The sequence below is a fragment of the Octodon degus genome, unplaced genomic scaffold (assembly GCF_000260255.1).
Source record: "Octodon degus isolate 3935 unplaced genomic scaffold, OctDeg1.0 scaffold00009, whole genome shotgun sequence".
NCBI classification, from domain to species: domain Eukaryota; kingdom Metazoa; phylum Chordata; class Mammalia; order Rodentia; family Octodontidae; genus Octodon; species Octodon degus.
Window position 1 is genome coordinate 13,768,475 of NW_004524585.1, and position 9,705 is coordinate 13,778,179.

General features: G+C 47.6%; 1 protein-coding gene across 13 annotated transcripts in view; it reads right to left on the minus strand.

The window, feature by feature from the left end:
• The window catches only part of Plekha6 (pleckstrin homology domain containing A6), a 136,013-nt gene that overhangs the window by 66,957 nt on the left and 59,351 nt on the right, over positions 1–9,705 (minus strand). The window contains exon 1 of one of the 13 annotated variants that reach the window (XM_023708290.1): positions 5,436–5,456. The exons of the other annotated variants lie outside the window; for them this stretch is intronic. The gene's annotated coding sequence lies outside the window, so the exon portion shown is untranslated. Of the gene's footprint in view, positions 1–5,435; positions 5,457–9,705 lie in introns of those variants that run through there. 13 annotated transcript variants of the gene reach the window in all.

Genomic DNA, 9,705 nt, shown 5'->3' on the forward strand with positions numbered 1-9,705 from the left:
TCTTAGTTCTGGTCCTGGAATACCTAGCTTCCTTCCCACATCCAGAGCCACTTTTCCCACAAACACAGCTGTCGAAAGTCTTGCAATTCTAACAGAGACAGAAGACTTTCCTACTCTCAGAATGGTAAGGTCAACCTGAAATTCTTGGAGAGGGCCCACTGCCTATCCAATGGAGAGTGAGGGATAGACAGGCAGGAGAGATGGACTGAGCTGCTCTAGACTGTAAGCCAAGATGGAGACAAAGTCCAGATGTTGATGCCCACAGCCTACCCATAGCAAAGATCTTCGAAGTCCCAATCATGTCCTTTTTGACCATTACATTTGGAAGAAGCCATGTAAAGGTTTTGAGTGTGAATGTCTCACAGAAATTATCCTATCTTTTTTTTTCTTTTGTATTTTAGGGAAGGGTCTACAGGGTGTTCAGGGTCTCACTACTAGATTGGACTCAGTGATCTGCTTGTTTACAGCCTCCCAAGTGCTGGGATTACAGGCACGCACCACCATGCCCAGTCTCAATTGCCATCTCAGCATGCCCCGGGGGCATGGCCGGCATGGCAGGCCCGGGTTTGAACCTCTAGCCCCTGCACCTGCTTGCAGGCGCTTTAAGCTATTTGGCCAGCGCTTATCCTCTCTATCTCAGAATTATCCAAAGTTAGGACACAATCTTCATTAAAGCCTCCTTGGAGAAAGCCACCAGCAGAGGTGACCAGAGATGGACAAAGAGAGCAACTGCCTGTCGCTATCATCCACCTGTCACAAACCTAGGTAGAGTTGTAAGATCGACCACAGAGTGCGCCAGCCATGCAGAAACTTCTCAAGTCAGCCACAGGTTTAGGCTTTACCATATCACCTGTTCCAACAGCTATGCTACCCTGCATGAGGCAGAAGCCTTGGGTTTGTTTTATTTTTGTTTTTGTTTAGAGACAGGGTCTTTCTATGTATCTCAGGCTGGCCTCCAACTCACGATGATCCTCCTGCCTCAGCCTCCTAAGTGCTAGGATTACAGGCATGTGCCTCCACATCCAGCATGCAGAAGCCTTGTGCAGGGGAATATCTCACATCTTTTGCTGGTCCCCAATATCGGAGCCTGATATCCCTACACTACCTTGGCCTACTTTTCTCTGCCCCGGAAAGCTCGAGGCTTTCCACTCCTCCCAAATTTAAAGACTTTCCTAATTTAGGAATCTCAACTGCTTTCCTGAATCAGTAGGGTATTCTTGTTTCAGAACCTGAAAATGATATGGAAAAAAATAAAATTCTTTCCTATGAAGAAGCTCCTGAGTACTTGCTTTCAGGAAAACCACTCTTGGCTGAACCTCAGCACAGAGCACCCAGTTCAATTTCCAGGATGCTTCCAAACTAACTTTTCCTTCCGAGGTCTTGCTCACACAAGTCGGCACACACATGCCCACCAACCACGTGGACCAGGTGCTGGCAGCTGCAGAGTCCCGTATGTGTTCCCATTCTAGGCCTGAACATTCAAATGCAGACAACAGACACTTCACTGCTTGCTTCTGGAAGCCTTCCAGTCTAGAAAAGCATATATATAGTATTTGGTACAGGGTCTCACTACACAGCTCAGACTCATAGTGATCCTCCTGTTTTCAGCCTTCCCAGCTCTGGGTGGCTGGCTGACCATGCTTGGGGCTAGGGTGGGCATGGCATTTGGTGCTGGCATCAAACTCTGATCCCTGTGCCTGCCTAAGCAGGTGCTTAGTCTGCTGAGCTATCTCGCAGGCCCTTCAAAGTACACTTTTTTTTTTTTTCAGCCTGCCCTCAGGGTAGGGCTGGTGCAGCATGCAGTGCTGGGGATTGAACTGCGGTCTCCTGCACCTGCCTAAGCAGGCGCCTTAGACCACTGAGCTATCTCGTTGGCCCCCAACGTATATTTTTAACAGCTCAGACTCAGCCCTTCAACACCTGATGCCACAACTTTCCAATGCCTTTTTCTCCTGAGCACCTAGTTAAAGAAGTATTTCTGAGTAATCAGCATTGGACACAAAACCACAAATATAAGACCCATTTTATATTGCTCCCAAAGCACAATCCATGAATCCTTTCCATTTTTTCCAACGATGGAAATTAACTTCTATCATTTCCATAAGATGACCATAGAAATAGGGAACTGACAAGGCCTGACCCCGCATCTCCAAAGAGAAAAGAACATCTCTGATCCTTGTCATTTGGGATACAGCCGAAGAGCAAGCAGACAACAGACACTCAAGGCAGCAGAAACACAAGTTCCCTTGCCGGCAGCCTTCTGAAGGTGGTACCACTCACAGCTTCAGAACAGGGAAATCAAGACCCAACATGAGCTCCTCATTTTCCAACGCTGGCCCTTACCCGCCCTCGGCAAGCGCTCTGCCTCTGACCTATACCTACACCCCCAGCCACAGACCAAAACTGAGACCGGCTGGGCCAGATGACCTCTCTGTTTTAGTTGGAGCTTAGAAATTAAAAGATCTACACTTTGGAGGACTTAGAGCTTCCAGGAAAGCTGAGCTGGACACATGTGGAAAGGAGGGGGGAGTGCACATACTACCTCGCTTCTGTGCTTTGCCAATTATAAAGCATAGAACAATCTTGGTTAATTAATTTAATTAATTAATTTTTAAATTTATTTTTGCAGAACTGGGGATTGAACTCAGGCTCTTGTGCTTGCCAGGCAAGCGCTTATTCTACTAAGCCATCTCCTTGGGCCCTAATCTTGGTTATTTTAGAAATCAAGTGTTCAGTAAGCATATTTCTCCATACTTGGGACCTCCCATGTTCTGAAAGCCTTGCTTGTTCAAATGATTCAGGAAATTAATTTTACTGTCTTCTTGCCTTTAAGTAATGCAAGGAATTATTTTACTCTCTTGCCAGTTCAAATAATTCAAGGTAAAAATAGAAAAAAAGACAATCTGCCCCAAGTTGTGCATTACCTGAGAGATAAGTATGCTTGTCATCAGGGGTGGAAAACATAAAATCAGGAAAGTAGCCTCGACAAGGACCCGCTGACATCACGCACTTGCTCAAGTTGGAGCCCAGAGAGGACAGCTTCGCTCCAGGGAGCAGGCTTTCTTCTCTGCCTTTTGCAGATACTGCTTCTCATTACTCTGACAGAGAAAGTAGGAGGGATAAATAGGTAGAAGGACGTCCTGCAGCTTTGTGCGGTGGTGCAGAGGGACACCTAGTGACATGATGCACCAGATGAACACTGGATTGGGATGCTACACCTTGCCCTACTGTAGGAATAACACCTTCTTCATCCTCTTTTTAGGATTTCCTTTGTCCAGAGGATCCAAGAATTGCTATTTGTGATTTTAAGTCTCCCAAATTTTCTACAAAGATGCCACCAAAGGTTAATCTCAGGTAATCTAGTTTTTTTTTTTTTTTTTTTTTTTTTTTTTGCGGAACCAGGGATTGAACTCAGGCCCTTGCACTTGCCAGGGAAGTGCTTATTCCACTGAGCCATCTCCCCAGCCCTCTTCATCCTCTTTACAGAACCACAGCTACACTGTGAAATCTTCCAGGGAAGAAACAGAGCTGTCAGGGCATTTGCTTATTTGAGTCAGACTGGTAATGTGATTATGACAGTGCACTGGGTCTGAGCTGGGAAGTACAGCACGCCTGAACGAAAGAAGATGGCTATTACTGTCTTTTGCCTTAAATTATGCACAGCACAATCTCTTAAATATACAGTGATGTAAGAAATTCCACTTGGAAATAGCTGGTGACAAAAACAAAAACAAAAAAATTTATTTTTTTCTACATGCATCGCAGCTCTTGGGAAACTGCCAGGGGAAGAACCGTGAAGGCAAATATCTGAGGTCAGGGAGAATCCTTTCAGAAAACAAGATGCCTAAGTTGATGTCAGGTGAATCCCCTCTGCCTAACAACTTGTTCACCTGGCTCCCACGTTCTTGGGGTGGGCCTTGCTCTAGCCCTACATGTATGGTCAATCTGCAGCTTCAGCCTTTCCCCACAATTTTTTTGGGGGGTACAGGGTCTCACTACACAGATTGGACTCATAGCCATCCTCCTGTCTCAGCTTCTCTAGCTCTGGGATTACAGGTGTGCACCACCATGGTGGCTGGCACAACAAGCTCAGGGTTCTAGGGCCAGTATGGCATGGCATGTAGTAACAGGGATCGAACCTGGGCCCTTGAGCTTGCCAGGCAGGCACCTAGACCACTGAGCTATCTCCCCAGCCTGTCCCCACAATTTTTAATGCCCATAGTTTCAGAAATAACCAAACTGAATGACCTATTAATTACATTGTCAACAAATAATTGTGCAGTTGCCTCCCAACTTCACCTGCACTGATTTCTTACATTCAAAATGTGTTTCTACTGTATTTTGCCCAGCCAACATGGCCTCTCACACATTACCTCATTATATTCAGAATCAGAAGCCAAACCCTAGTTTCTCATCTACACTAGATTATGTCTCTGTGGAGAGTAGAGATCTGGCTGGCTGTACTTTAGGATGCATCAGAGCTTGGACTCCCCAGCCTCCTCTCCTTCCTTCCTAATCACCTACCTACTGCCTCTAGCACTCTGTAGACACGCCTTTTCCAGTGCATATCTCACTGCCCCAAATCTGCCTTTCCAAAACCACCCCCAGCCTCTTGCCGAATCTCATCCGTCCTGGCCCATCCGCCACTCTCTCTGCATCCTGCCTCACAGCACCCACTGCCCACAGGCGCAGTCACGGCTCAAATGGGTTCTGGCAGTGAGGCCAGGCCAGCCTGCCTGCCCACCAGTCCTGTACCAGGTAGTTCTCTGATCTTTACTACATGCAGCTGATAACACACGCACCCAGGGAAAACAGAATGGCTCTCAGCCAGCCTTACCCATCACCCACCAATCACCTCCTTACCCAAATCTCTGCTTTCGGGCAGAATGCCAGCCCCACCCACCCACCCACCCAACACATTAGCCTCATTCCTGACCCTTCTGAGACATCGAGGAGAAAGTACTCCGGGAGCTTATTTCTCAGAGCTTTGATCCCTTAGGCTGGTTCAAGCTACCTGTAAATCAAGATCATGATAGACCCCATGCCAGGTCAAGTTAGTCTTATGAGAAGTACACCAAGGGCCTGCCAAAGCCAGAGCTCACTCTAGAGGCACAGGTCCCCTGGGTGCACCTCTAGCACATGTCCGGTCTCTAGGCTCCCTCCGCAACCCCCACCATGCGAGAGAAGAGAATTTTCTCTCAATTTCTGCTAGAAGACTTCAAGGAGAGAAAGAAGGGGTAAGTGAAAGGAAGAGAACGCAGAAAGTGATTTGCAACCAAACTATGACTAGAAGTACCCCCATCCCTCTGGCTGCAGCAAGCTCCTCTGTGCCCAAACACATGTGCTGTGCATCTTTCTCCCTGCCCCTTCTCTCCTTGAAAGGCTGGAGTAGCCCTAGATCTTCCCAGCCAAGCTCCCCAGAAGCACTGATTTACCTGATACGGAAACTCAGAGTCCCACAAGGGGGATGCAGACCGCTGACAGAAAAGGAAAGAAGCAAAACTCTTGATCCGAGAAAATTGCCAAGGGTGGTGAAAGCAGCTCCTGCGACAAAGGAGGAGACAGGGAGAAAGCCGGGACGAGAGAATTCCCCCAGCAAGGTCCGGTGCTGCTCTCTCCTTGCTCCTGCGCTGACTGAAAACCAAAGGAAAGTTTCCCAAAAAAGCTGGGTCTGAAATCTGAAACTGCAGGTTGGCTGGATCCTACATAAACACAGGCACACCCCCGGCTGGCTCCCTGCTGGCCGTGGGCTCACCACCCTGCTCCCTGGTAACACCACACAGCTCCCTGCGGCAGGGCCTCCAGAAAGCCTGCAGCAGGCATGGGAGAGACCTGGCAGGTGCGTCCACAGCTCCCCCAGCGAGGGTGACAGGCAAGTGCTCGGTGTAGGAACAGAAATTTTCAGACTCCTCTTCCATATCAAGGAACAATATTTTCCTAAGGGTCTTTGGGAGGCTGACACAGGAGGATCATAGGTTCAAGCCCAATCCTAGAAATCCAGACTTAGTGAGATCCTGCCTCAAAATGAAAAATAAAACAGGGACTGGAAATGTAGCTCAGTGTGAAGGCTCCAGGTTCAATCCTCAATCTCTCTCTCTCTCTCTCTCTCTCTCTCCCCCCCCCTTAAGGGTCTGATTCAGATAACTGAGCACAACATACACATTGCTGGACCCACCTTCCCGTCCTCTCCTGTTTTTCAGCACAGCATTCTTCTTGTGCCTCTCTTGCCCTTAGGTCTCTACCCATGATAGAATCAGGCCAAGTGATTCTAGGAAGGGACGGCAGCAGTCAGGCTGACAGAGCCCTCCTTTTGCAGATGAGAAAGCTGGACCAGAAAGTACAAGGTCTTGGCAGAGTTAAGGAGGGACTCCCAGCTCAATGTGGCTAATAACATGGAAATAAGATGCTTTAGAAGTCAGATGGAACTGGGCTTCAAAGCAATCGACTCTCCCTTGATCACTGACTGCAAGAAACAAGTCCCCTGCCTCATTGAGCCTCAACTTCCTCATTTTTAAAAATGAGTTTAATGATGCCACCCCAGAGAGCAAAATGAGGAGATACTCACAAGGTGGTAGGCATGCAGTAGGCACTTAATTCATGTCACTCCCCTTGCTGTTCATTATTCTATGGTTCCTGTTACTGGCTTACTCCTGACTCAGAAAGAAGACTATAAATTGCCCTTAGTAGCTATTGTCCCTTCAGGGGTTGGTTTTGTGCTTCTCATTCACTGTCTTTCTGCTAGTATATTAGCCTCCTAGGTTTACTCTGTACAGTGCTCAGATTGCAAGGCTACCTTTCTGTGAGGGAAATATTTGGCCATCAGGCGAGGGTCACAGATTTGCACTGTGTCCTTCCTCTCTGCAGCTGTCCCTCACATCTCCATCTCTGGGATGCCTGTTACCCAGGGAGAAGAACCAGCCTTCGCTTTAACTTGGCATGACTGAGTCACATTCAGACTGACCACGCGATGACTAACATTATACTACTGATGCATCACTTCCATCAAGGCATCATGAATAAAGGTAGAGTTAACTTAGTAGGCTACATTTGGATTAAAAATAATTTATAACTCCCAATATGGTTATATTGGCCTAGAGCAGGAGTCAACACACTTTAGGTAAAGGGTTGGACACCTGATACTTTCAGCCTGGAGGGCTGCAGCTGCAACTATTCAACTCTGCCTGCATATGTAAAAGCAGAGAGCCTGGGCTCCATCCCCAATACCACAAAAATAAAACAAAATAAAATATAGGCACGTTCTTAGATCAGAGCCCTATAAAATTAGGTGGTAGGCTACTGTAATTCATGGGTCATAGTTGTCTAACTGCTGGCTTACAGTACTTCAGGAAAGACCCAGTGAACACAATGACAGAGATGACCTCCAAGAAGGGGTCTCTTCATACGGGAGACAGAAGATATTCAAGGAATACATTTCTGTACCATTTGAATACTGTGACCTAAGTGTGCTAAAAACAATTATGAGTGGGCTCACATTTCAGTTCTCTGACTTCCATCCATGTCAGTGTTAAGTCTCTCAGCCAAATGGGCTTGTAACTGCTGGATCATCTTGGATTCCTTCCCTTCCGGCCTCTCACCCTAGAGTACTCAGGTTCAGAATCCCCAAGCCCTGTCCAGCCAAGAGCATTAGCTCTCAGCTGGCCACCTCCCATTCCCTGCGCAGCGCAATCAGCAGTCACTCCCACTCACACCCTCAGTCTACTTTCAACCTGTGCAAAGCCAATTTCCAGAAGAGCCTGGAGCTCTTCACAGACTAGAATTTCTATGGCCACTCCTTGCCTTCCTTCCTGGCTCCTACTCTTTTTCCAGTAGGAATGCAGTACAAGTTGCTCAGCTGTCATCTCACACCTTGTGAGCCATGGTCAGGAATCTAGCAGGGAGAAGATACATATCTGCTGGAGAAACTGGTCCTGAGACGTACGATGGAGCAGGAGAGTATGAAAGCACAAAGCCTTAGAGATGGTAGAAAAGGACTCTTAGGAAGAAAAGAGACGTCAGCAGTCAAAACTGGATCCAAAGAAAAAGAGAAAGAAGTGAAGAAGCCCTCTCTGGCGCTTTAGCCCACAAGATAGGGATCTTCCCCTAAGTTGGGGGATTTTGCCAACACCAAGATAAAAGTCTCTCATACAGGGGTGTAGGGCTCAGCACTAAGGAGTCTGCTCTCAGACAAAGCAAAAGAGCCCTAGCAGCAAGTAGAAGAGGTGGTGGTCCACATGCGCCATGGGATGGATGGCTTGCTCCCTCCTGTAGAAAGTGGCCCTTCCACTGCGGGAAGGCCTGTTGGAAAGCTCTTCCGCCCCCACCCATTGTTTTCAGTTCTGGAACTAAACAAATTAAGACTTCCCGAGTATGTAACTACAACAAAAACGAAAACAAAACAAAAAAAAAAATAATAATAATGCAAACTGCCAAATATAACAAAGTTTTCCAATATTTCTTCCTTCCAAGATGTTCAAAGAGTTTGACTCTCAGGAACTGAAAATACTTTTGCTCAAAAATGTTTACGCAGTGAAACCGAAGATAGTCCCTTTTCCTACTTCCCGACATGAAAGCACTTGGGTTATGTTGCAAAGGGAATCCTTTTCTTTCTTTGTAGGAAGAATTTCACTATCACCCATGGCCATGTGGCCCCTACAATCCTACCCTTAGGAAATGCATCTAAGATAGAGCTGAATGCCTTGCTTCTAGTGTTTCCTCTGGTCCCACCCCAGCCCAGCCTCACTCACGACGACGAGCATCGGGATGGTGCCACTGGGTAGGCACTTTATCCTTGTTATCTCACTTCACACTCAGAGCAAGTCTGTGAGGCCGGTGGCAGGAGTGCCATCTTGCATCACAAGGAACTCAGGCCCAGAGGAGTCAGCCAATCTTGTCTCCATCATGTGGCTAGTAAGTGGCAAAGCCAAAATTCAAAGTGGGGTTCTGCCCAGCTTCAAAACTTTCTTTTGGCCACAGCCTAATGCTCCCAGTCGGTCATCCCTGTTAACCTTACCCTGTCTCTGACTTGGGCAGAGATGACTGTTCCCATCAGAATTCTGCTGAACAGCATGGAGCAGTCTCGCCAGATTCCACCCTCTGGAGGCATTGGCACTTTCCTCAGATATAAGAATTGAGACCAGAGACTATCCAAACCCAGGATGCCAGCATCCCAGAGACACCAGAGGCAATGTGGCCTCCCCTGGCTCACACATGGTGCCCAGTCCTGTGTTTCCTACAGCCTGGCTTTACAGGACCAAGCTCAAGGCTCACAATGAGGCTGTGGTATTCAGGAATTCATGAAGTATGGCACTGTTTAGGCGGCACAAACGCAACACACCTTTTCTGGGCAGCCTTTTGGTAAATATTTCGCTGATTCATTTCAGAAGAAGGCCAGGAAGACAGAGACTCTGCCCCACACCACAGTAACCCTGTCCTAAGCAGCTGGATTAGCAGCACTGGGTGAGGGCACAGGAGAATCATAAATTTAAGTGCAGCCACTGCCCTGGACATCAGCAGAGATGTGCCCTCCAAGGGGCGCTGAAACATCTGCAGCAGGCCCCTTAGTCTACTTTCAAAAGTCAGCTCCAAACTGCAACAGCTTTTTTTTTTTTTTTTTATTTGTTTATTTATTTATTTAGTGTGTGTGTGGCCAGCTCAGCCCACCAGGGGGCGGGGCTGGCTGGCATGTGGTGCTGGGGGATTGAACCG